This window comes from Balaenoptera borealis, assembly GCF_965194805.1.
Source record: "Balaenoptera borealis genome assembly, chromosome: 7".
In the NCBI taxonomy this organism is placed as follows: domain Eukaryota; kingdom Metazoa; phylum Chordata; class Mammalia; order Artiodactyla; family Balaenopteridae; genus Balaenoptera; species Balaenoptera borealis.
The window spans coordinates 114,405,638-114,432,577 of record NC_138864.1 but is presented as its reverse complement, the minus strand read 5'-3'; the positions used below and the strand labels follow the sequence as shown (position 1 = coordinate 114,432,577).

The following is a 26,940-nucleotide window of genomic DNA, read 5'->3' as shown; positions in this document are numbered from 1 at the left end:
CTAGGGGCAGGACAGGAATAAAGATGCAGACATAGAGAATGGACTTGAGGACACAGGGAGGGGGATGGCTAAGCTGGGACAAAGTGAGAGAGTGGCATGGACATATATACACTACCAAATGTAAAATAGATAACCAGTGGGAAGCAACCGCATAGCACAGGGAGATCAGCTCAGTGCTTTGTGACCACCTAAAGGGGTGGGATAGGGAGGATGGGAGGGAGACGCAAGAGGGAGGAGATATGGGGATTTATGTATACGTAGAGCTGATTCACTTTGTTATAAAGCAGAAACTAACACACCATTGTAAAGCAATTATACTCCAATAAAGATGTTAAAAACAAAAACAAAAACTTGGTTCCAGTTTACTGTTTCCTTCCTCAGTAATTACTTAGGACTTGGCTAAGTGTACACTTCCTCCATCAAGACACACACCAGGCAAGATTGTGCTCAAACTACTGTCCAGAGTCCTTAATCTGCTCTAATGGATCTTTTAGAGGCTCGGTTTTCACATGGGCGAGTGACAGCACCGTGTCCTGTGGCATCAAGGGATGAAGAAGTTGATGGGAGCTTTGTTGGTGTTTATTTCCGCTGTGGCAACAGCAGCATTGCCTCACAGGGTCAGATTCAGTTAGACTAGAACTAGCTCTTTGGAACTCTACTTTCTAATCTGAGAAAATGAGGACTCCTAGTGAGGGCCCAGGCTAGCTGCACCTTCCAGGCTTTTCTAGGCTGGCATCTGGGATACACATTCCTTACCCAACCTTGAGGTGTCCTTGAAGTGGGTTCAGAAGCACTCACTCTGAGACTGGAAACATCTGGAAGGACCATTGCCTACATGTTGGGCTGTGACATTTGCTTTCTTATACAGTGTTATATTGGTAACACTAATCCTAATTATTTTTTCTGAGACCCTATAACTGTCGTTTTAGGACAGTAGTTACTGCATTAATGGTGGTATATGAATGGATAGCTCGGGAAAGAAGGTAAGGAGCAAAGCAAAATCTAAGCTGTTAGGCTTTTTATGTTTCTCTGAAGTTGAATTTGCTTGAAATCACTATGAAAATGGGCAAATTTCAAATGGTTTGAAGTGGTTGGAATTGTTTGAACTGGCTGGAATGTTGGGCCCGTTACAAGGCATAACAAACCCTTGCAATATAGAAGATTAAAGAAAGAAAAACGCCAAGTTAGGTCTGTTTGCACGTCACGCTCCCATAACTCATCCCTGGCTTGTTCATCAGGCAAACTCCTCCTTAGGCTTGAACTCAAAAGGGTCCACTTTGTGTGGTAGGTGCTTGGTCCTCTCCTGTCCTCACATGATGCTTTTAAACAGCTGTGTTAGGACTGAATTGTAATTTTCTCTCCTGGGAATTAGACTAGCATTTGAACCTGGCACGTTCTAGTGGATCTTGGGAATGTTATGTCACCCCTTTGAGGCTCACGTGGTAATAGCAATACCTCTCTTAGAGGTTTGTTAGAATTAAATGAGTTACTTTAGGTAGAAAACTTGGCACAGTGCCTTGCACAGAGTTAACTTTAAATGTCGTATGCTTCCCTGCTAAGTTGTTAGCTCCTTTGAGGACAAAAATTGCACCTTATCATTTGAATCTCTGAATCCTGTTCTTATTGCTCAGTAGGTGTTGGATAAATATTTATTGAATGAATGAATTTAATTGCCTTCTTTAAATAAACTACTATGTTATTCGTTCCCTGTCCATCTCAACTGTGATTTTTCCTTTTTACTCAGAGAAAGGTCTGCCTTTTTCTCATTTACACTTTGTCCAGTGGCCCAGGACTGTTTCTGTTTACAACTTCCTGTGTGAGTACCTGCGCCAGCCATTCGGCCAGCTGTTGGAGGCTGGAGAGGGTTGGCAGAATCTCTTGCTTAACCAGCTATTTGCAGCTTGTCAAAGAAAAGGCCTTAATTTGCCTTCTGAGTAGCACTAATTAGCTCTCCAGCTCTGTCTGTCTCATCCCTTTCCAAGGGGCATCATTGATTTTTCTCCTCAGGGAATGTTCTGTTGACTTGTCCTTCTGTGAGTAGAACTTAGAACGTGCAGAAAGATGGCTGCCCTATGTTCCCGGAATCTTGCCTGACTGTGGTCCAGCCACTCTGAGGTTACCCCCATGGCCTCTGTTCCGTATTGTTACTTCACTCATTCTCTCCTTCCAACTCACCTGACTGACTGCTGTGGAAAAGTTATTTTAGGAAGAATTCCTCAGTCAACTTCGTGACTCTAAACTAAACCTTTGTTTTGTTTTTAACTTGTTTAATAACAAAGTCTTTGAAAATGTGCCAGCTACTTTTTATTCACATAACATATAAAGCACCTGAAGAATGGCTGATGAGTTTCCTGACATCCTTAGGGTTCAGAGAGGTGGCATGAGCACTGTTTGGGTAATTTTAGAAAAAATCAACCCATCAGGGCTGTGTGTATTGGCTGAGGGAGGCAACTGTGGTTGGGTAGAGGTGGGAAGAAGGCTCTTTGCAGATTAATTTTAATGTTTTTTTCCTTCCAGCCCTGAGGTTTTGTGAGCCTTTGAAATGGAGCAAATACTGCTTTTTAAAGGCAGTGGCTTTTAGATGGGGACTTGGGGAGTTCTTGCGCCTAACCTCCATGGGTTTTGCTCAAGTGGAGAATGGCCTTTAGATTTTAAGACTCATAAATAAGGAACCAATTCTAAGTTAAGCTATAATATTAATGGTCTGGCTTTTGTTGGATGGAGGGGGAAACATTCAAAGCTTAAAACAGTAATAATTAAACCACAATCAAATCTTACTATTCTTACTCTTCAATTCTATGAGAGGCAGAGTAGAGTAGTGGCTAAGAGCCCCGGCTCTGGAGCCCTACCTCCTGGGTTCAGTTCTCCACCTCTGCCTGCTGTGGGACCATGGGCAAGTTACTTAGCGCCTCTGTGCCTTAGTTTCCCCATCTAATGGTAATGACAATAGTACCTACCTTGTATGATTGTTTGAAGGTTGACACTGATAATGCTCCCTGTCACAAAGTAAGTGCTGTGAGTGTGTTTGTTAGGGTGGTATCATCCATATTTAAACCCAGTTAAGGAGCAGATTTCGTTTTTTTATTCTTTTTTCCTTTTTATAAATTTATTTATTTATTTATTATTTTTGGCTGCGTTGGGTCTTCGTTGCTGCGCGCAGGCTTTCTCTGGTCGCGGCAAGCAGGGGCTGCTCTTCGTTGTGGTGCATGGGCTTCTCATTGCGGTGGCTTCTCTTGTTGCGGAGGACGGGCTCTAGGGGCATGGACTTCAGTAGTTGCGGCATGTGGGCTCGGTAGTTGTGGCTCACAGGCTCAGTTGTTCTGCGGCATGTGGGATCGTCCCAGATCAGGGCTCGAACCCATGTCTCCTGCTTTGGCAGGTGGATTCTTAACCACTGCGCCACCAGGGAAGTCCCCGTTTTTTTAATCTTCAAAATATTGAACATTCATCAAATGTCGGTAGCTAGTGACAAAATTATTCAGATTATATGAAAATGAGATAGATATACTCTTAGGAAATTTAATTTACAGGCTTGGCATTCATTAAGGTATAGAATATGTACTTTTCCTTTCACAACTTATTAAAAACTAGTTCACTCGTACTAGAGGATGTGAAGAGGAGAAAGCTGCTTCCGAGTGCTCTGGAAATCGGATCAGGCAGAAGGCCAAGGTCGCAGACGACAGGCGCAGTGAGCAGAGGAGTCAGGGAGCAGCGGCCCACAGCCCAGCTGGTCGGCTGGGAGCAGGAAGCCAGACGTGGAGGGGTGGGGAACAGGGGTCTCAGCTCAGAGCTTCCCAGTGTCAGGAATAGACAACTAGATACAGCCAGAGGTACTAGAAATAGAGTTGTCACCAGGGACCCCAGGAAAGAGGTTATTTCTCTTCTGGCCTGGCTGGATGATGTCTTCTTTGTATGTGCAGACAATGGCTGTCTGCAGTGTCCTGGCAATTAGAGAAAAAAGCTCCCAGATGCTACCTGTCCTGGATTATTTCAGAAATGGAAGGCTCAGCCTTCTGGGATGTGCTATCGGTTATCTCAGCCAGACCAAACAACATATTTTATTTTTTTTAATTTTAGAAGATTATTCAATATTTGTTGAGCAAGTAAAACTGGCTCAAGACTGTGAAGTAAGCATTGAGGAAGTGAATCCATTTTTTTTCTTCAAAAGGCAAAGATAGGGCAGTTTGGTTGCTTTTGTGTATCGTGTAGATCTTCGGGAAATAGCCCGAAAATAGACTTCTTGCAAGGTCCAAAGAACATTTTAAAATGTGTCATTCCTTTGTACGTAAGATGTCAAAATTCTATGGAAAAATTAATTTTTGTTTTAGAAACACTTGAAAGCAATTTGTTTAAAGATTTAAAAAAGGAGCTTTACATAAGCTTAACTGGAAGCAGTTGGAAAGGGTTCCATGTATCACTTGGAGACAGACTTCTGGAAAATTCTTCAAATTGAAAGGACTTTGTTCTTATCATCGTCCTATGTACATGACAGGGTTTCAGGCAATCTCTCAGACAGAGAGCACTCCCTTTAGAGGTTTTTAAGAAGACAGCCTGATTTAAAACAGTTTCTTCCTTTTAAATTGGCCCCCTCTCAGTCAGTAAGCTGTAGTGTATTTTTGTTTCTCTCCAGTGGAAGCACCGTCTTCAGCACCTGAAGTTAGACAGGAAGCAGAAGAACCTTGAACCCCAAAAGCTGCAGAGCATGGTCTTCCCTGGCAGAGTGAACACCACCTACCTTCGCAGCGCACCCTGCCTCTTCTCCCGATGACCAAAAAGCAACAGACATCACTGGTCTCACCCTTCCCAGTAGCTACTGGTAGACTGTTCCCGAGTCTGCAAAGGCAGCCTGTATACTTCCAAAGTTCTTTTGAAGTGCAACTAAGAGAAGGAAAAAGCTTTTCTTGGTTCAAATTGGACTGCAAGTGTTAATTTACTTACCTACCTACTTGTGTGAATATTAATTAGTACAAGTTACTGATTTTATGAAATGCTTAATCTGTGTCGAGAGCTGTTAAACATTTTATATTTGGTATTTCATTTAACCCTCAATTGAGTAGGAACTATTATTATTTCCATTTTACAGATAAGGACATTAGGGCTTAGACTTTAAGCAACTTGTCTGAGGTCACAAAGCCAGTTAAATGGCAGAGTTTAGATCTATGCCCATATTTGCTTATTGCCTCCCTAATACAGTTTTTCACTTTGGTTCTTCTTCACCCTCTTCCATTTCCTGTGTGCAAATAGCCATATTTCTACCATCTAGTAGTTTATTAGACCAAAATCCCTTGAGAGGAGAGAGCTGTGTGTTTCATCTTAGTGCGCCCAGGCAGTCCTAACACAGGACATAGAGAAAGGTCTTTACAAAGGTTGATTGGCTAAGAAAACAAGAATTCCTTCCCTGTTCAAGCATAGACTCAGCTTTGTGAATAGCTACATGCTACTGGCAATTGTAAGGAGGTCAAGCCTGAGCTTTCCTTGGTGATTCTTTTTAAAACTATATGAATTTTCCATTGTATGAATGGGGGAATAAATCCAGTTTTCTGGGGCCAGGAAATGATTTGCAGGGATTATAGCCTGGTACTCACTGATTCCAATTCCACCTCCAGTACAAGACCTTATGAGTTCTTGTAATCAGAGTGGAACTTGAAGGGAGGTAGGTAATAGTTCAGTGACTTGGGGTCCAGTGAAGAAGTTAGGAACAATTTATGTGCACTTTGTGTGGCTGCAATGGCATAGTAGGTACAATTTTTTTTTTTTTTTTTAATATTTTAAGAAGAGTTGAGTCTTTCTCCTTTAACTGAAGGGCCTATTCAGGCTTCAGGTAATTGGAATATAAGTTTTTCCATAACAGCATGTTTTAGAATTCATAAGTATATTCATGTGTGTAGTTATAGACACCTAGAAAGTTCCAACGGATCATTTAAAAAACCTGAGTCATTCTTTCACATTTGAAGAAAACCTTCAGAATTTCTTAGCAAAATAAATCTCTAGTTCAAAAATAAACGTCAAAGCTATTTAAAGATTCAAACAGAAGCTTTCTATGAGCCAGTGCAGAATTATAACAAAATCTAAGGGATTTTTTTTTTAAAAAAACCCCAAATTTCTTAAATTGTTAATACTGACTAAATTTAGGTACTTATAATAAAAATGTGTGTGGTGCTTTTAGAGCTTTACCATTTATAAATTGCTTTCACATAATTGATCTGATTTTACCCTCAAAACAGGTAGAGTGGTAGAGCAGGTGTTGTTTTCATAGACCTTGTACAGTACAGGAAACAGCCATGACCACTAAGTGCCTGCCCCAAAGTCACACGCCAGTGACGGGGCATTGCCAGGCTTAGTCTAGTTTTTGGATTTGAAGTCCCATGTTCCCTTCACTTCAGTGCCCTGCCTCCTTGCACTGCTCTTTGGAAAGAGAGTTCTCAACATTTCCCTTCTGTTAATTTTGCTTACTTGAATTTATCTCAGTTGTTCATCACGATGAACGAAGTTGGAATCCACCACTGGCTGGCATACTAAGTCCATATCGCATTGACGAGGATGATGACCTAATTATCACCCTCATGACTCTTCCTGTTTACATGAAAACCATACAGCGACACCACCAGCATGATGGTAGATGTTTAGTACTCCTCCTACAGGGGGGAAAAAAAAAGAAGATAGAGAACTATTCAGGCTCTTCCTTTGCCTTAGTTGCTAAACAGCAGCCATTTCACTGTAAAGGAGATTCGGCTCAAGGAATGACATAGGTATTCCCAGAATAGCATTTCATTTTTATAGCAACCGCATTTCATGTCTCCATATAGCATATGCTCCTGTGGCTCAGTGATTTTAGGAGAAGAAATAGGTGCCTCAACACATTTGTTGAATATATGGAGAAAATTCCATACAGCTGATCACCTAATAGCCGCACTCCCATGTTCTGTGATGAAGAGTGAGCAGCAATTTTAAGGATTTGGAAGCACTGCCGAACAGGTTTTTTTTTTTTTTTTAAATATAATAACACCTACAATCTTTTTCTTTTGTTTTTTTAAAAAATTTATTTTTATATTTATTTTTGGCTGTGTTGGGTTTTCGTTTCTGTGCGAGGGCATTCTCTAGTTGTGGCAAGCGGGGGCCACTCTTCATCGCGGTGCGCGGGCCTCTCACTATCGCGGCCTCTCTTGTTGTGGAGCACAGGCTCCAGACGCGCAGGCTCAGTAGTTGTGGCTCACGGGCCCAGTTCCTCCGCGGCATGTGGGATCTTCCCAGACCAGGGCTCGAACCCGTGTCCCCTGCATTGGCAGGCAGATTCTCAACCACTGCGCCACCAGGGAAGCCCCAGGTATGTTTTTTGAGGCCATATCTGACGTGAACCGGTAACATCTTGATGGGATACTCTGGATAGTTGTGAATTCTGTTTTTTGAAGTAATATGGCATAACGCAAAATTTGGTTGCAGTCAAGGAGTTGGATTGTGGCCAAGATTTCACTGTATTGAGATTTTGCAGGCAACTCAAGGCTCTTACAATGAAGACAAAAGTCAAATGATAGGTTTTCATTGCTTTAAACTTTTCAGTATTTTCTAAATTTTCCACAATCGCCGTGTATTCCATTTGTAATAAGAATAAATGTTTTTAATAAAAACATAAAAATGAAGACAAAAGAAAGTACTGTATAAGGCTAGCACAAGTCGTGAAGTTTATCAGGAGGAAGGGTCGGGGCATCCGAGGAAGATATGTATTTAATGTCCCTATAAGTGTGGGTGTAAAAGGGGAGATGTCAGAGTACAAAGCTGGCAGGTGATCTGTTTTTTTTAGTTGCACTGTCATTAAGTTTGAAGGCTGCAAGATCCATGTGTGGGAGCTCAGGGTCCTGCCTTTCCAGGCATTTCTGCCATCTCTGTTCTAGCTTAGACAGACTGTGGTGAAACCTGTATGTATCTAGACAATATCTTGTCTCCAGAGAGCAAACTTTGTTGTTTTCTAAGAGTGCACTGCACACCATCACCCCTTAGTCCCTCTCTCCAGGCCATTTGGGAGAAAATACCTCTTTCCGGGAGCAGATGGGATGCTTGGAAACTGGTCTTTAACTTCCAGTAAATTACCCTCCCATTTATGGCAAAGTACCTCTTCCAGGAACTAAAAGTCATCTTCGGAAGGAGTAACACATGGATGAACGTTGTTCACAAAGGGTGAACGGTTATTCCCACTGAGGGGCTGTGTTCTGTAGCGTGGTGGTTTTCAGCGTCTCTCCAGCAATTAGTGCTTCTCATATATTTCACTGTGCGCTTTTTACAATTACTCAAAACGGCTTTGGTGAAGCATCTCTGGCGTTATAGGAACCCATTATCCACATGGGAAAATCAAGTCAAGAAGGACCAGGGAGGAGAGGACTAAAATAATTGACTTCCTGGCCTGGTATGAAACCATAGAGAAGCAAGATGCTAAGTGTCTCTCAGAAAAAGCGTATCTGGGAGGTGCTCAGTGAAGTACTCTCAGCATTATTAATGGCGATATCAATAATAATAACAACATTTATGAGGCCGTACTATGTGTGCCAGGAACTGTGCTGAGTGCTTTACATATAATATTTCTGTTAATTCTTACAATAGCCTTATGAGGTAGGTGTGATTGCTGTTTAGTTTTACAGAAGAGGAAAGAGGCACAGAGTAACATCTCAGGGCCTCACAGATAGCGAGCTTTGGAGCCAGGATTCGAATGCCAAAAGAACTCTCTGGCTAGTGCCCTTAAGCATTACTCTGGGCCATATGCTGGTATAAATATACCCTGTTTTCCTTTTGGGAATTACTCTACCCTGTTGTGTGCAGTCTTGTGGGATTGTACATCACGGTGCCTGGCTCTGTACCGTGGAAGGCAGTGAGGTCTTTGGGAGTTGTTGTAGGTGGCTGCTCTCACCACCCTTATTCCTCCTTAAGGCGTGAGACGTGAGCTTGGACACGGACTCTTTTGGACTTGGCCTCTTAGAGGACTGTCAAAGGAAGTGCCAGTTTGTTCATTTCCGTTAGCAGTGCCCCGGTAGAGCAGTTCCTGCTGCCCTGGGTCCTGCCCTTTCCAAGCATGGGTCACCAGCCTTTCTACTGAACTGTGAACTATCCAACATCTTTTCAATGAAGTTCCTTTTTGTTTAAGTTAACCAGGATTGGTTTCTATTTTTTGCAACTAAAAATACAAAACAAAAAAACCTGGTAAAATATCTTTGCAAAAAGTCCACCAGCCTCTCCTGGTGACTGTCTTCCATGCCAGGAGTTCTTGGCTACATTAAGGAGATCCTGTTGGTTAGATCTAACTGTTAGAAAGTGTTGTTATAGAAAAAACTAAAGTATTACCATTTCATGTATATTTAGCATGAATTAGGTACTTTGTGCCTCCGTTTCTGTTGTTCTCTTATTTAATTATCCAAACTTTGAGTTAGTTATTTATTTTATACAGACAAGGATACTGAATCTTACAGAGGGGAAATAATTTGTTTCAAGTCAAAGAGGTATTAATTGATGGAGTCAGGATTCAGACTCATTTCTAGGTCACCCAAAGCTCACATTTTTTCCTATTATACCATGTTGTTTCCATACTGAGTCCAAAATGGACTCCTTTATTTCTTACCTACTGGTGTTACAGTTTCACTTCTGGGGGATATTCAGGATAACCCTCCTCCTTTTTCTTTCTTTTAAAATTTTATTTATTTATTTATTTATTGGCTGCGTTGGGTCTTCATTACTGCGTGCAGGCTTTCTCTAGTTGTGGTGAGCGGGGGCTACTCTTCGTTGAGGTGCGCGGGCTTCTCATTGCGGTGGATTCTCTTGCTGCGGAGCACGGGCTCTAGGCGCGTGGGCTTCAGTAGTTCCGCATGTGGGCTCAGTAGTTGTGGCACGCTGACTCTAGGGTGTGTGGGCTTCAGTAGTTGTGGCTCGCGGGCTCTAGAGTGCAGGCTCAGTAGTTGTGGTGCATGGGCTTAGTTGCTCTGTGGCATGTAGGATCTTCCCAGACCAGGGCTCGAACCTGTGTCCCCTGCATTGGCAGGCAGATTCTTAACCAGGGAATTCCCCTCCTCATTTTTCTATATGATAGGTCTTCAAATATTTGAAGTCAGGTATCACATTTTTCTTTAGCCCTCTTTTCTTTGGACTAAACCATCTCCACTTTTATTCTTCACTTTTATCTAAAGGTGATTTTGAATCACCTTCCCTTTTCTGGCTCTTCCTAATTTGAGAGCATACTAGTTTATCCATATATGGCCTTCTTTATGAGAACTGAGCAGTAAACTAAAAATGTGGTCTAACCAGGTCTACCACTAGCGCATATGATGTCTTTGTTAGAATTGAAAACAGATCTCAAGTCTAGGTGGACAAATGAACAAAAATCTTCCCTTACTCCCAAGCTCTGTTCAGCCCGAGAGCTAGGATTTGGCATGTGGCGGGTGGCACTTAGGCTGGATTTCAATCTCCACCTGACCCTTGTCTGGATGCCCTAGTGCAAGACACCATCTGCACAAGTGTAGGTATGGCTCTGGGGGACTTAGTTCCCTTGCTGTGGCCATTGCTTGCCATGAGTATATGGATTTGCATGGGTGCAGGCCAATTGCTGTAAAACTCATTCCAAAAGCCAAATTTCCAGACTGCCAATTCAACAAATTACTGATGACATTTCCATAGTTTTGCTTAGTTTGCAGACATTTCACTTAAGATTCGTCATTTCAGTTTGGCTAAATGTTTATTTGGCATGTTTTATATTTACTTTAGACACCAAACACTTCTAGAATGTTCAAGATTTCTCCTCCTTCCCTCTCTTTATTTCTCTCTTCTTTCCTAAATAAGAAAGGGAAAGCTCTCTCTCAACTACTATTTACTATTATCTCTATTTTTCAGACTTGCGCCTGTCCTGCCTTCCCCTGGACCCTACTGATGACAGAGAAATGCCTGTGGTCAGCTCTTCTAAAACTGACTTAAGCTATTTGTCTGAGAGGTTTGGGTGAACTTTCTTTTAGTGAATTGACACAGAGCTGATAAAGAAATCCATCTGTACTTTGGCTAAGCCTATATTTGGTGGTCAAGAAGATTACTTATTTTGTCCAGAGGAGAGCATTTTACTGTTCCAGTTAGGGCTGTCCAGTATGGTGGACACGAGCCACCTGTGCCTCTCAAGAGCAGTTAAATACATTAAATTTGAAATCCAGTTCCTCAGTCACACTCCCTACACATTAACTGCTTAATTGCCATGGATGATAGTAGCCACCCTATTGAACAGCACAGGTGTAGACCATTTTCATCACTGCAGAAAGTTCTACTGAATGGTGCTGCTTTGAAGGATTAGTGTCAAGGCACTAATTTATCAAACCTACAGAAACCTCTAGCTGGTCATCCATAAACAACAACCTTGAATGACACAGTCCTTGAATTAAGAAGTCTAGTTCCATAATTAAGAAGTTACACTTTAGAGGTATAGCTAGGAAGGCGAGAGCATTGTAGATGGGGAAAAAGTGAAAGACATTCTGGGTGTTTTCCATCATCCTGCTTGTCATGTGTTCCTCCCCTCCTCACTACAGTGGTGACTGATTTCCACAAGAGTAGAGGTGGGGTTTGTCTTCTCTTTTCTTTGTAAACTGCATCTTCCCCTGCATTGCCAGACACACATGTCTCTGTACGGGAGGGAACATGTTCTGTGACTTTTGGATGCACTGGCTGTTTTGTCATCGAAAATACTTAGCTCAGCTTGTACTAGTTGCATCTGGGCGTAGAGTGAAGGGTGGGGGAAGAGCAGTACTGCTTCTCTACTCATAGATTCCTGAAATTCAGGCAAGGGCATGGCCCAAGATACAGGGTGTAAACTTGGAGTATGGACGTGTAGCTTCAGATTCTGTCCATGTCATGGAAATTGCTTATAATGCCCTGTTTTATTCTTAGCATTAGTTCCCATGGCATTCAGTATTTATTGTAAATTCACCAGGGAGGCACGGAAGTAAAAGCCTGGACTTAAACCTTTAATGTGGCTCACCTGGCTCCTACAGGAAAGACCTTAGAAAGCTATGAAAAGAGCTTCAAGGACAAAGCGAAAGCCCCAGGAGAATCCTTGTGTGTTTGTGTGGATTCTCTCTGGTGCTTTGAACTGCCAATACTGCACACAAGGGTGTTCTAAAAATAGCCCGAGTAACGTGCATCTCCTGCCGAAGGGAGTGAGATAATTTGTGAGGATGTTGAGAAATGGAAAAGGAGAGAAGCTTTAGAGATGAGAAACGAAATACGTGAATCTCAACGGTCTCTGAGACTCTCCCCCTCACTGAGTGCTTTCTTTGAAGTCTTGATATTGAAAATCAGAAAAAAGTACTAAAAAAAAGGTGTCACTGGGAGAAACATTGGGTTTTTCTCACCTATGTTTTATAATGTAAGCAGTTCCCTGGATAAAAATGTACCTGTTTGATAAGAATAGTCATGGGATACTCACTCGCTACACGTGCAAAGCACGATTTCAAGCCCTCGGTGAGGAATCCAAAGTTAAATAATATATGATTTCTCCCTTAAAGTTGGTTCAAGTTGCTTATAACTTATTGGGGAAACAAAAAATGTTTTGAGTGCCTACTGCGTGCTAAATACTATGCTAAGTGCTAGAAATAAAAGAAAAATAAGAATCTCTGTTACCAAGAATTTATGGTCTAGCGAGGGAGAGAGGCAATGAGTTGAGCTGAAACAGTACAGAATGAGAAACACAGAGATAGAAGGATGCTGGGGGCAGGGTGTGGGAGGCCAGAGGAAGGGTGTGGCAAAGATCTTCTGGAGCAGGTGATGGTTCAATGTGCCTTGAAGAAGGAAGAGAACATAGCTAGGTGGAGATAGGTAAAGTGGCTTTGTTCATACCACTGATTCAATACAGAAAACATACCATTCTTTTTTTTTAACATTTATTTTTTAAAGTATAGTTGATTTACAATGTGTTAATTTCTGCTGTACAGCAAAATGACTCAGTTATACATATATATACATTCTTTTTCATATTCTTTTCCATTATGGATTATCACAGGATGTTGAATATAGTTCCCTGTGTTATACAGTAGGACCTTGTTGTTTATCCTTTCTATATATGATAGTTTGCATCTGCTAATCCCAAACTCCCAATCCATCCCTCCCCCACCACACTCCCCCTTGGCAACCACAGTCTGTTTTCTACGTCTGCGAGTGTTTCTGTTTTGTAGTAGGTTCATTTGTGTCATATTTTAGATTCCGCATATAAGTGGTATCATACGGTATTTGTCTGTATCTTTCTGACTTATTTCACTTAGTATGATAATCTCTAGTTGCATCCATGTGGCTGAAAAGGGCATTATTTCATTCCTTTTTATGGCTGAGTAATATTCCATTGTATATATGTACCACATCTTCTTGATCCATTCATCTGTCGATGGACATTTAGATTGTTTCCACGTCTTGGCTATTGTGAGTAGAGCTGCTATGAACATAGAGGTGCGTGAACATACCCTAAGTTCTAAATGGCAAACTAGAAACAGAATTTCAAAACACAGTCCATTTATTTCTAATCTCTTTTGAACAGCATCCCCCCATTGATCATTTGAATATCTTGAAGGAGGGGAAGCTTTAAACAGGTTCCACTACCTAGAAATCCATGTATAAAAGACCTTTACAAGGAGTTCTGTCTACTCTGTACTTGTTAGATGTCAGCAGCTTGAACAAAGGTAAACAGCAGGCATAAAGTGATGCACATGATCATATCTGGGTTGTAGGAACACAAAAGAGGGGAGAGTGGTTAGTTTCGGTTGGGAGCTGTTTTCTTGGATATTGAAGGAAGAGATGGGACACAGGAGGGCAGGTATGGAAGACAATCCAGGCCGCAGGAATTGAATGAGAAAGGAACCGGTAGGTGGAAACGTGTGTTGTATTTGGGAAGCAGTGTGAATCGTCGAATAATTTTGCTTTGTGCATGGAGGTATGTAGTGGAAGTCCAGGCGAGGAAGGTAAGTTACATGCTCATTACAGAAGGCCTTGAACACCATTGGAAGAATTTGGATTTTGTAGTTAATAGAGAGCTATTGGAAGTTTTGGGGCAGATACTCTGTACCCAAAGGTGGGGAAGTCCTTGTTCTCCCTGGGTTCATTGCCAGGGCCCCTTCTGGAGCCACTGTCATTGTTACAGAAGTGACACCTCTCCCCTGCCCTGCCACTCAACATCCAGAGTGGGCGTGAGCTTCCCTGCCTCCCCCATGGCATGAAGAGGGAAGGCAGATCCCTGTTCTGTCTGCAGTGGCCATGATGGCCGAGAGCCACGCTCCTCTCATGCCTCTGGGACAGTCGGAAGGAGGAAGGAGGGTGGCTCTCAAATTCATGAGAGTTTGGGAAAGACGGAAAAAGGAGAATGTCCTCAGAGTCTGAACACGAAACTCAGTTTTACATAAAGTAGTATAGTAAGTGGTTAGATTTGATGTCATTCATTAATACTTTAGCTAAACAACATCGTCCTAAGTTCGAAACGGTGACTACACAGAAAACTTGGGAATTTGGCTTGCCTCTGAGCTGGGGAATTTCTCTCTAATGTGTTTGGAGAAACTCCCCAAATTCACGTCTCCGGAATTTTTTTTTTAATGAAGTGGAAAGATTTTTTCCCCAGATTCCAAGACCTAGAAATCACTGAACAAATTAATGGAGAAATATGTATTCTGAATTTATTAGAAAATAGTAGTCAAGCAGCTTAAACACTGTTCCCTGTCAGAGGGTTGTGTTCCTGCCTAACACTATTACGTGAACAGAGATTGGCTGGACCAGTTAATGGAAACACAGATAATTTTGCAGCTAGGAAAGATTTGCTTTCAGCTGCAAACTGCACACTCTTTTCAGACCTAATCTTCAGTAAATGGAGTGCAGCATTGTGGTGGAAAGTCAGTGTGGCCAATTCTGTCCCCTGGCTTTCATGCCTGTTCCTGAAGGATTAGGACAGTGTCCAGCTTATACTCTGCGTTATGTACATTGCATCGCAATGCCTGAGAGCTGGCTCATGCCCTGCATTTTGGAAACTCATCATTTTTCTCATATAAATGGACAATAGAGGAAAATAGGGTAGAAGAGGGAGCAACTTTGAGATCAAACGAGTATTAAGATGCAGGCAAGAATAGGATCTTGGCTCCAGGCCAGCCGGAGTGAAGAGGAGTCTTGGGTCCACAGGCCCACATGAGCTGTCTGATGTGAGGATACAGCCTGCAAAGTAATTTCAGCCTTAAGATTAGGATACTCTCTTTACTTTTCAACCAAATCTAGTTATTAATAATGTAATGACTACCACGCAATGTCATAATTCTATTCGATTTACGTAGAACTTAAAACTTTAGGAAGTTCTAAGATGCAGAACTTCCTACTTCTTTCCATGTTACTCAGTGAAACCAGTTTTGTTTAAAATGAAAAAGAAATATAACCCATGGTTTTTTGGTTTTTTTCCTGATAGCCTTCATTCAAAAATGTTTACTCCTCACTGCCCCAGATTGAGAGAGGCATAAATAAAATTAAAATTAAAAACCAAATCGGTTAATGTGTCCCTGTCCCTCCGTGTTAGAAAATACTACTACCTGCTCCCCGAGTGTGTGTTGGGGGGAGGTGTGTGTGTGTGTGTGTGTGTAAGTGGGGTCTGCTTGTTCATGTGTCACTTGCTAACCCTCAGATAGGTCTCGATCTCGCCGACCCCCGGTGTCCTCGTCTGAAAAGTGAGGCTGGTGATGCCTCCTGCACAGCATATTTGTTGAGACTGAATGGCATGATGTGTGCACCCTGTACACTGTAAAGTCCTATATAAATGCCAGATATCACTATTCCACCACCGTGCTGAATCACCTGTGTGCATCTGCCATGGAGTGATGTGAAGACCTTGTGAATGTCTCAGACCTTGTGAATGTGAAGACCTTGTGAATGTGAATTATTATGTCTCATAATTCAGTTTCTTCATGAGGGCTCTGGAGCTCACATTTGCTAAGGGTACATGTCATTCTGGAGATGTGCAAATGCGGGTATGTGAGGATCAGCCAACTTTTTGCTTAGTTTAAAAATATGATACATATTTAAACAAAGTAATCCATAAGCATGGTTTAACGCACGGTTAATAGTTAACTAGACCCACAGGGTTACAACCCAACCCAGCAGTTCCCTTCTCCCTCTCTCTCCTGTACTCCTGTTTCCCCAAAGCTGCTGTGATATGTTAGCAGTTTCCTCTGGAGTCTACATTTATGTTTTTAATAATATGCCACTGAGTGCTGTTTTGTAATTTTTCTCAACTGTTTCCTACGAGAAGGTGAGGATTTAGTTCTCTTTTATCCCACCTGCACGTATACCTCCTTTAATCCTTCCAATACCTTCATATCACAGTTTTATTTAAATTGTGCATAAATGCTTGTATTATTGACGTTGTAAATCTCATGCACAACTGAGCCACCCAGCGTGCTAGTGAAGGCATTTCCTTTCTTGTATTATTGGTTTCATTTTAAAAATTATTTTTACATAGGCTTATTTCTCATTCTTCCACACACTTCTTAACAGAAACATAAATTTTCAATTACATTTAAATATGTCAAGTAATGTATCAGTTTCTTATTGGCAGCCCTCCCGGTTCCCTCCTTTATCTCGCCCCTCCTGGACTGTTTGGGAGCACAACCCCCATTTTTTTTTTTTTTTTTTGCCATTTTCTTGATTTCTCATTGCTGTTTCCCATAATTGAATCCCCCATTTTCTAGATTTCCTGGATTTCATATCTTCTCCTTTGATTTCTACCTCGTTTGGTGGAACACACAACAATTTCAAGAACAACAATACCACATCCCTGGATGGGTTTTTTCCAGGAACTTTCATCATATTTTTAGACGACTGAGTTGAAAAAGTTTCCCAGGAAGTGGGACACATCCTGGGAAAGGGTGCATAGGAGGTAGATATTTTGAGTCCTTTCATGTCTGGGAATATCTTTTTTCTACCTTCACACATGATTGAGAGTTTTTCAGGGTATGGAGTTCTAGACTGGAAAGAATTTCACCCCAGAACGGTGAAGACATTTCCTTGTTGGTGCTCTGCTTCCGTAATTGCACTGGAGAAGGCCAATTCCATTCTGATTCTCAACAACTTTGTGTTTTTCTTTCTCTCTGGGTTAAACATTTTTTTTCTCTTTATATCTACTATTTAGTAATTTCAGAACTGATGTGCCTTAGCATGGCAGATATATATACGGTATTGGGGGCTTTTTATTTTTACTTTTTTTAACATCTTTATTGGAGTATAATTGCTTTACAATGGTGTGTTAGTTTCAGCTATATAACAAAGTGAATCAGCTATACATATACATATATCTCCATATCTCCTCCCTCTTGCGTCTCCCTCCCACCCTCCCTTGGGTGCTTTTTTAGATCTCTTCAATCTGAAAACTTTGAGTTGTAAGAGATTTTCTGGTATTAGTTTTGAGGGTGAAAGAGAATATCTTCTTCCCCTGCATTTTACCAATTGCTTTTTTTCTGGAATTGATATCAAAAAGCTATTGTATCTTCTGGACTATTCCTCTGATTTTCTTTTCTATTAAAGTTCTTTCTTTTTATCTGCTTTCTGGGAGATTTCCTCATTTATTTTCCATTCTTTTATTGGATTTTCATTTTTTTTGTGGTCCTATTTTAATTTTTAAGAGCTCTTTCTTGCTTTCTAGTGCTCATTTTTATAGCATTCCATTCTTGTTTCATGGCTTTAATATCTTCTTATCTCTGAGGATATTAATGATATTTTCTGGATGCTTTATTAACCCTGTAATAATTCTGTTTTTCTCCAGAAAATTTTTTCTTTTTAGTATCTTCTTTTCATGTTGGAGACTCTGTTCAAATGTCTGATGATCCAGTCACATTGAAGAGAGCAGCCCCAAAGGCTGAATGGAAGCTCCATGTGTTTATATTTGCAACTTGTTAGACCATTAAGCTCCACTGTGGAGTGATTGGTTGGGGACCTGGTTTTCTTTTATCGGGAAAACACTAAACATTAATATTTTCTGTTCTGTTTCCTCAGAGAAGAATGCTCCACTTTCCTCCTCCTAGGTTAACATCTAACTGGTATTTCTCTGGGGCTGGAATTTTTATTATTCATTGTACAGATTTTCAGTTGATCTCTCAGCTTGCAGTGGAGGGTCTCGTCTTCACACCCAGTTGTGGTTGGTGTTTCTAGTTCGCCTCTGGCTTAAGATCCTTCAGAAACTACATCTCCAGACTCCGGGCTGTGTGTGCCAGGAGGACCCACCAGGCTGCTCGGAATGGTACTCTAAGTAGTCTCCGTGAAGGCTTTCGGCCCCTTCTCCCACCCTCCCCTTCAGTGGTACTTGGTGCCTCAAGTTCCTGACCTTTTCTGGAGCTCTGCAGGGTGAATCCACCTCTGGATTTTTTTCTTCCTCCTTCGTACACTTAATTTCCAGCCTCCTCTGCCCTGCCTACACGTGGTTACCTCTACCCAATTCACTCCCCTGGCTCCCCAAAATCTTGTCGTCATCCCTTTTGCTGTCATCGTGCCTTTTCCGTTTTTCTTGTGACGTTATGTCTTTTATTTCCTTTACTTTCATTTCAGTGGGAGTTTCTGGAGGGAGGTGAGATAAAGGTGTGTGCCCATTTCATCACGGGGACCTGAAAGTTCTCACTCTGTTCTTCCACAGTAAGGACAATAGAAAATTAGACAAGTCAATGTATTTCTTTAGAATTTTTGAACAGACAATAATGTCCTTAGTGCCTCTTGCTTCTCAAAGACTTTTAGGAGTTTCACAGGTGTTTCATCTCTCTTAACTTGCTCTGTGCCAGAGGGGGGATGGGTAATTTTGCATCATCTTTCAAGCATCCAAGTGGAGGACGTACCTCTTGTGACTCCCCTCTGCATTCTGCACAATCCTGTTGCATTCTTTCAGCTCACCATTTGCCTTGCAGCCATCAGCTAAAGTTTCAGTCTATCCCTTTGATTGCCAGCCCCTCCCAACCTTGAACCACTGGTTTCTGCCAGACTCAATGTTCCTGTCTGTCTTCTGTCTGTAGCCTGCGCTCCCCTGGTTTTCTGGGAAGCCCTCAGACTTGTCATTCTCCCAGCAACTCAGCTGCCGTTCTCCCCAAACACCCAGAGTTCATTTAGCACCAACGAGGTGCTCAGCCTGGGATTTCTGAAGGCCCATCACTGGGGAGAGACTGTTGCTAATGAGGTGCAAATTGGCAGCGGCTGGGGTGGAGCTGCTCTCTCTGGGCCAGGCCCCAGAGGAGGGTGGATCGTTCTGACACTTGCAGGGGAGGCCGGCTGTGGACTGCAAAGCCCGGATTCCGGGCCAGGGAGGCCCTTGCACAGTGCCGGGAGGCTGGTCTGCACTCAGACAGGCGCAGCCCGGAGCTGCTGCCAGCTGGCTAATCTCTTGGCTGGGTTTCCTGGCTGGCTTTCCTTGCAAGTAGGAGAGGCCGTGCTCAGTCATGGGGCTTTCCCAGACGTTGGAGAGGGAGCCAAGAAGACCCAGGGCCCCCAGAGACACTGTCCTTGAGGTTGGTATGCTAGAAGGTTAAGAGGAAGGGGGTTTGGTGGTGGAATCGTGGTCCCAGTAGCAACTGCTGGGAGAAGGGCGTGTATCTCTTCCTCCTGAGCGTCTGGCCCAGCAGCCTTGCATGCAGACGCCCGTCTAAACTGTTCACCTGGGTGCCCTCCTCAGCTACTCTTCTCTGCTTCTGGAAGGTTCAACCTTCTCTCAGCTGTTGTCATTTGCAAGTGTCCCCACCAGAGTGTGGCAGAACTGTGGGTGAGAAACTCTGCTTAGAACCGGAAACTGTGTTGTGGTGGAGAGGAAAGGAGGGAAGGAGGTGGATGCGGGGTGTTGCGTAGATGGGGAAGTGACTTTGTGTCTCCTGGTCTGTGTGACCCCATGCGACGGGGCCCCTGACGTGGAATCCATGTGTCCATTTGGGTGATCTTGAGCAAGTTTCTTAAATGCTCTGACTTTAGCACCCTCTGCCTTTTTTTTCCCTATTTCTCTTTATCTCATTTCTCTGATTTTATAAAGAGGTCCCCGAGTGCCAGCCTAGATGCAAAGGTGATGAAAATGAATGAAATAGTGTCAATATCTCCAAGAAACTGATCTTCCGGTGGCAGAAGACAGATTGCAAACAACACAGAGTTCCATGATGAGAAATGAACTACGTCAGAAGCATGTAAAAAGCATCATGGGATGATGGAAGAAGGGGCGATAGTGCTGTCTGAAATGGTCAGAGAATGCTTTATAGTGGTGGTGACATTCGATCCGGTTGCTGAAGCTTGATTCTGGAGGCACACAAGGAAGTGTGCTCTAGAGCGGTGACAGCATAGTCGTGGAGGTTTGAAGAAGTATGGTGTGTTCTAGAAAAGGCAAGTTGTTTGTTGGTCCTAGGTTGCAGGTGAAAGTGGGCTGGCAGGCCGTGCATCTAGAAATACACAGGGTCAGAGGGTGAAGGGTGCGACTCCGTCCATCATAAGGTGTGTTTGGACCTCTCCTTATTGGTGGTGAGGGCTGGTGGTGGGCTTGGAGGACTGTGCCAATTTACTGAATGAGGAGGCTGGCCTAGATGATTTTTAGGATCCCTTGCCGTCTGAAGTTCTCGGATTCTCTGTGTGGGTATGAAGATGTGGGTCTGAGAACACAGCTTCGTTGAGGAGCGTTATCTGGCGTAACGTCTGTGAGTAGGTGTTTAAATGTAGGCCGGACTCAGTAGCTACGTTAAGAGGTAACATCAAGCGGGGCTTGGAGCAACAGGTCCTGAGTGAAGCTGGAGTTGAAATTTCCAAGTCTTGTTTCAGCCTTTGATCACGATTTTGACCCTGGCTAAAGCACTTGACCTGTCTGTGCCTCAGAATCTCTACAAGTCCAATGGAAATTTTCACTTCTGTGCAGCTGGGATGGTTTTGTTTTTGTTGAAATAGTTTTATTTGATAATGACTTTGCTGTGGTTAGGGCATTGGAGGGGGAGAAAAAAGTTATTTTAAAGTTTAGCATTTTTTCTAATTGTGTTATTAGCTGTTAACAAGCACAGAAATAAAAGCTACCTGTGCATGAATTTTGTGTAATACACTTGTGTTGAGTTTTTCCTGAGTTTTGACTCACATTTGGAGTAGGAATCTGGTGGGAGTAGGGGTGGGAAGATGGAAATGTATACAAACAACAGTGTTGTAGGAACTAACTTAGGGAACCACCCAGACAGCAAAGCCTTAGCTGAATGTTGCAGCCGGGCCATGTTAGGAATGCACTTGCGTGTTGATGACACGTTCCTGGACTTCTAAATGTTAGTTCATGCTTGTTGAACTTTAAACCCCAGGGGATTATTGTTTTCTGGAACCACATGACACTTTGACCCGGCTTCACGGCAGTTTCCAGTCTCCAGGTTGCCTGTTTGCCTTTGAGATGGATGTATTTTCTTTGATTTTGTCTGGAGAGTCTTTAGCGCACTAGCCAAGCCATCTTCTCAAAATACTTTCCAGTTAGTTCAGCTTTGTAATGAAAGGGATAAAGGATTTCTATGTGGTTCAGTTCTCAGGCTCTGAGACAATGTCACCAATGTCACTGATGGTCTGACAGACAAATACAGGCGAAGCCAAGAAGGATATTTGAAATATGGAAACGCTGGTAAAGTGTGGGCGTGGACACTGATTGTCACAACTGATACCTTCAAACGAGTGCACACGTCTAATGTTAGCTCTGCTGTGGCTAGAGAGGTCTGGGACACACACAGACAGGAAAGAAACTTAGTAGACGTGACATCTTAAAGAGACTGGGCAAGAAAGAGATCGGCAGGTACCTTTCTCTTTTTTTTAATATTTAATGAGAAGAGTGGCTCTTTTTTTTTAATAAACTTATTTTATTTATTTATTTATTTATTTTGGGCTGTGTTGGGTCTTCATTGCTGCCCACGGGCTTTCTCTAGTTGCGGCGAGCGGGGGCTACTCTTTGTTGCGGTGCGTGGGCTTCTCATTGCAGTGCTTCTCTTGTTGCAGAGCACGGGCTCTAGGCGCGTGGGATTCAGTAGTTGTGGCGCATGGGCTTAGTTGCTCCGCGCCATGTGCGATCTTCCTGGACCCGGGCTCAAACCCATGTCCCCTGATGGGCAGGTGGATTTTTAACCACTGCGCCACCAGGGAAGTCCAGCGGGTACCTTTTAACATTGGCCTCACTCAGACACGCAGCTCGGGCCCATGTATTCTTTGAGCTCTTAGCACTGAAATAATCTGCTGGTACCTCCAGGTTGGCTTTCCAGTAGGAGTGATGGTCAGTATGAACCACAAGCATCCTCACTTCCGTTCTGTGAGGCCTTTATTGATCACCAGTGAAATTAGGACCGTGGTCAGTGGTTATAGCACTGTGTAGAGGGCAAGGGTGGGGGGAGTCACAGTTTAACAATATAGCATTTATTTTGTTCTATGCAAATGAGTAAACTACTTAGTGCAAAGTAATTTTTCTTGACTGTGAACTCTAATAACAGTTATTTCTCTTATGTCACATATCATTTTTAGTATTCTTTTAGAGTTATGTCTGTATATATATTGTTGGTCTCTAAATAATTGTAGTATCCTTGAGGGCACAGCAATTAATTCATTCAACAAATATTTCTTAAGCACCTAGGGTGTGTCGAGCACCCAGTGTGTGTTTTAGGCACCAAACACAAACGAATAAGGTCCATTCCCTTACCATGAGAATCTCACATATTAGTAGGGGGAGATAGGTAAGCAGACAGACAATTATAATATATATATAGAGAGAGAAAGAGAGTGAAGGTCAAGAGGTCAACACAAGCAAAGACATAGCTGTGGGAAATGATTATATAGAAAATTAAAAGAGAGTTGATAATCCAGGAATATAAAGTGATAGGTTGGGCCAAGAAATGAGACCAAGATGGTAACCATGTTATCATTTTATTTCACTGTTATTCAGTGAGGGTGATTTTGTCCTGACTTTGGAGATGCTACTGGCATCTGGAGGTTAGAGGTCAGGGATGCTGAGAAACGTCCTACGGTGAACAGGATAGCCCCTCACAGCAAAGAGTTACCTGGTCCAGAATGTCAGCAGCGCCAAGGCTGAGAAACCCCGCTCCTGATCTTTTCATCACGTCTGGGTTGAATCATTCAAGTCTTAGCTCAAAAGTTACTTCTTTAGTGGCTGTGCTGCCCGCCCCATCTGTCCTAGAAATGCTTGTCTCTTCTTCTCCGTCACTCTTTATTACATAACCCTGTTTTACTTCCTTTGTGCTTTTTGATACCATCTGATATCATATCATGTATTTTTTTTCATTATCTGTCTCTCCCCCCTAAAATATAAACACTAGGAGGTTTTTGATTTGTTTGCTGCTGCTTTCCTAAAACCTAGCATAGTGCGGGGCACATAGGCAAATGATTGGAAAAATTAGATATCTGGGGGTTCTGGATGGAGGAATGCAGCATGTTGGATACAGATTCTGTGGTGCTGGAATTATAACAGGAGTTAACATTTATTTTTACTATGTATACCAGGTACTGTTCTAAGTATTTTACATGTATTAACTCATTTAATCCCTCAACAACCTTAGGGGTAGGCATTATGAATATTCCCATTCTACGTATGAGAAAACTGAGAGAGGTTAAGTATTTTCCTAAGATTATGCATCTAGCAGGTGGCAGTGCTAGGGAGGTATAAGATCACCTGATGTGATATTTGCGTACTCATACATGCTCATTACGGCTATTACTCTGGGGGGTAGGAAGGGGACTTGTGAATTGGATTTGAAGGGTTTCAAAGAATGTGCCCCAAATCAGAGATGCCAGTTGGATAGAAATCAGGGAGTGGGTAGTTGGTGGACATAAAAGATTTAATAATGAAAAGATTGGTGTCTTGCCAGGGATGGAGTGTGCTACCCTAGTGAGGGTGTCTAATGACCCAGACAGGTCAAAGCTGATGACCAGGTGTTCTTACTTAAGGGAGCACTTTGGTTCAGAGAGAGATACACCAAACCCTGGCCTCCAAGGCATCCTTTGGGTGGAGTCTCTGTGGCTGGTGGCAGAGCTGCTTCCTCATTATTGTAAGACTGCTCACCACTCGCATCTCCAAGGCTCCTGTCCTGGTGGCTCTGGAGCTCCCAGAACTAAAACTGCACAGCTGGGTCATTTTCTAGTTCCTGTCCGAGCAACCCAACCTATGCTTTGTGGGAGGCCCTGACCTGCCCTCCACAGATAACATGGCTGGTCTAGTGTAGCCCTGCTGGGATGCCAGGTGGTTCCTGCTGTCAACAGCCTGGAAATGAGGGAGGAAGATGACCATCCTGTTTCTCTCTCTTCTTTCTTTTTCCCAATAGTGGAACTACACATTGGAGCTCAGTGAGTCTTGATGTACACACACCTTATGGACAAAAGTGGGGCGGATCTCTGGGTTTTGAATACATTTCACGACTTGCGGGAAGGGCCATTGGGGTTAATGGGGCAGAGTGTGTTGGGTTCTGAGTTTATAGCTTCTTCACATGCAGTTGGATTGCCCGACACTGGAGGGCACTATTAGGTTATGAGGAATGGAGTAGAGAGGGAGGTTGCTGCACTGTTGTCAGTGGGGGCTGCTGGTATTGGAATAGAAAGAGCTTGGGGACCTGTTTTTGAAGGCTTTGGTCTCCTCTACATCTAGCCAAGGATGGTTCCAACTGGGGCAATAGGTAGATCTAGGTAATAGCAGAGAGCTAGGGCTACCATGTTAGGTTGGAACCCAGAAAGAAATATCTTGATTTTTTTTCTTCCATAATAGGGACTTGGCACTCTTGTGTAAGTTGAGTTTCCAGAAGCTGGAGCTGGCATGGGACTGGCTGGAACTGATATCTAGCAGTGGAAGATGCTAGTGCAAGAGAGGCTTCTTGTCTGAGTTGCAGGTGCAGCTATGTCTGGAAGAAAAGACTTGAGTCAAACTGAGTTTGTAAAACAGAGAGGTTGGAAGGGTAGAGTTGGGAGGGAAAGACTGGAAAGTTCTTGTGAGAAAATTATGCAGAGAAAGAGGACCTTCATGCGGAAGCCGTGAGCCCTGGAGGCTAATGCTTAGGGCAGAGAGTCAGTACTGAAAATGGAGGACTTGTTGCCATTTCATGACTTGTATGGGTTGTTACTGAGAGGTTTTAGATAAGGGAGTGAATTTTTCAGACTTGCCTTTCAATTAGACTATTCAAATGACTGCACAGAGGATGGGTCCATAGAGGCTTTTGTGCCAGTCTAGTTGAAAGAAGATGCACAAGGGCAGATCTAGGAGATGGAGGGATGAAGGAAATCTTTAGGATTTAAAATTAAGAGGACTTAATGATTGAGTGTGGTTTATTGGGAACGAAAGGAGAATCAAGGATGACTTCTGTGTTTCACATTTGGTTGGTTAGTGGAACTAGCACCTCAGAAAAAGAGTAGAGGATGATGAGCTACACTGGACGGGGAAATGATGAATTTTCAGTATTATTGCATACGAGGTACCTGTGAGCCATCAGGATAAAAAAGGCCAGTGTGAAAGGGACTCTGATATTCAAGGGAATGGTCCAGGCTGGATGTGTAGATTGTGCAAGGGGAACAGAAATCATGAGAGCAAACATGATAATCGAGGGGTAGTCTGTAGGATGAGAAGAAAAGAGGACCCAGGGGGCACTGATGTATCCCATATAAGGGCGCATAAGAAGGAGTAGAGTCACATTTCAAGATTTGTGTTAGATGCAAATTTCTTTCTGAAGTCTCTCTGTTGTAGAATTAATTCTTTCTCGCTCTGGTACTCTATAGTATTTTAAATTTTCAATGTGATAAGTAATGTTATAGAGATAATATGCGATAGCTAGTGCTATGACTGCTATGCAAGCTGTAAGCTTCTTTAGGCCTAGATCCTCATCTCTTTTCATATCCGTGCCCTTAGTGTGAACTTCAGTGGCTAATGTGTAGTAGGATTTCAATAAACAGATGATGTTGAATACATGAATTAGTAAATGTTTACTGAAAGAAATAATGTACCATTTCATTAGAGAATTTGTTTTTAACCCACATTAGAGGACAAAGATATCTGTAGACCAATTGGGTTTTTTTCTCTACTTCACAATAGACTTGACCTCCCAACTTCTTAAGCAAACCAGTTTGCTCATTTCTGAAAAGGGAGCAGTTAGGTTAGTACCATAGCCACCTGCAGAAGCTGGACGAGTAGCTCGAGAAAATTTTTGCAATTAGTGCGACCAATAAGGGATTAATCTCCAAAATATACAAACAGCTCATATAGCTCAATATCAAAAAAATAAACAACCCAATCAAAAAATGGGCAGAAGACCTAAATAGACATTTCTCCAAAGAAGACGTAACAGATGGCCAACAGGCACGTGAAAAGATGCTCAACATCGCTAATTATTAGAGAAATGCAAATCAAAACTACAATGAGGTATCACCTCACACCGGTCAGAATGGCTATCATTAAAAAGTCTACAAATGATAAATGCTGGAGAGGGTGTGGAGAAAAGGGAACCCTCCTACCCTGTTGGTGGGAATATAAATTGGTGCAGCCACTATGGAGAACAGTATAGAGGTTCCTTAAAAAACTAAAAATAGGGCTACCATATGATCCAGTAATCCCACTCCTGGGCATGTATCTGCAGAAAACCATAATTCAAAAAGATACATGTACCCCAATGTTCATAGCAGCACTATTCACAATATCCAAGACATGGAAGCAACCTAAGTGTCCATTGACAGAGGAATGGATAAAGATGTGGTACATATATACAGTGGAATACTACTCAGCCATAAAAAAGAATGAAATAATGCCATTTACAGCAACATGAATGGACCTAGAGATTATCATACTAAGCGAAGTAAGTCAGACAAAGACAGAGATCTTATGATATCACTTATAAAATATATCACTTATATTTTTTCAGATATCACTTAATCTGAAAAAAGATAAAAGATACAAATGAACTTATTTACAAAACAGAAATA

General features: G+C 42.5%; 1 protein-coding gene across 9 annotated transcripts in view; it reads left to right on the top strand.

Annotated features, from left to right (window-relative positions):
* Positions 1 to 26,940, top strand: part of DGKI (diacylglycerol kinase iota) — a 477,321-nt gene that overhangs the window by 20,024 nt on the left and 430,357 nt on the right. Inside the window, exon 1 of one of the 9 annotated variants that reach the window (XM_082398065.1) lies at positions 19,383 to 19,505. The exons of the other annotated variants lie outside the window; for them this stretch is intronic. The gene's annotated coding sequence lies outside the window, so the exon portion shown is untranslated. Of the gene's footprint in view, positions 1 to 19,382; positions 19,506 to 26,940 lie in introns of those variants that run through there. 9 annotated transcript variants of the gene reach the window in all.